This window comes from Schistocerca serialis, chromosome 5 (assembly GCF_023864345.2).
Source record: "Schistocerca serialis cubense isolate TAMUIC-IGC-003099 chromosome 5, iqSchSeri2.2, whole genome shotgun sequence".
Lineage (NCBI taxonomy): Eukaryota > Metazoa > Arthropoda > Insecta > Orthoptera > Acrididae > Schistocerca > Schistocerca serialis.
The window spans coordinates 28,596,983-28,597,731 of NC_064642.1; the positions used below are offsets into that span (position 1 = coordinate 28,596,983).

General features: G+C 48.5%; 1 pseudogene; it reads left to right on the forward strand.

Annotated features, from left to right (window-relative positions):
• The first annotated feature begins 248 nt into the window (after nucleotides 1-248).
• Nucleotides 249-367, forward strand: LOC126482510 (5S ribosomal RNA; annotated as a pseudogene).
• The last annotated feature ends 382 nt before the right edge of the window (nucleotides 368-749 follow it).

A 749-nucleotide genomic window follows, 5' to 3' on the forward strand; every position in this document is an offset into this window, starting at 1 on the left:
AAGTAAGACAACACTGTACTGAAAACCTTTTTCATTAGTTCCTTTCTCTTGGTATGTAATCACGCATGGTGTCGATAGGCACTTCCAAAAGTGACAGTGGATTGCTGCAGTGAAAACTAGCATTTCGGGCCTCGCGTGTTCCTACATTTCTCTGAAACCAAAACTTATCTTCCCCCAAGGTCTTCCTGCATATGTGCCAGTTGACTGCAAATCTGACTACGGCGTACGAACCATAATCTACGATGAAAGCCAACAGCCATACCTTGTTGAATACAACGGTTCTCGTCCGATCACCAAAGTTAAGCAAAATCAGGCCCGGTTAGTACTTGGATGGGTCACCTCCTGGGAACATCGCGTGCTGTTGGCTCCTGTTCATTTTGCCGCGCAGGCACCCGTGCGGTCCGGGGCGCCTTGCCACGGTTCGCGCGGCTCCCCCTGTCGGAGGTTCCAGTCCTCCCTCTTCGGCATGGGTGTGTGTGTGTTGTCCTTAGTGTAAGTTAGTTTTAATTAGATTAAGTAGTGTGTAAGCCTAGGGACCGTTGCCCTCAGCAGTTTGGTCCCATAGGAACTTACCACAAATTTCCAGAACCGCGCTGCTCCTACGGTCGCAGGTTCGAATCCTGCCTCGGGCATGGATGTGTGTGATGTCCTTAGGTTAGTTAGGTTTAAGTACACTACTGGCCATTAAAATTGCTACACCAAGAAGAAATGCAGATGATAAACGGGTATTCACCGGACAAATGTATTAT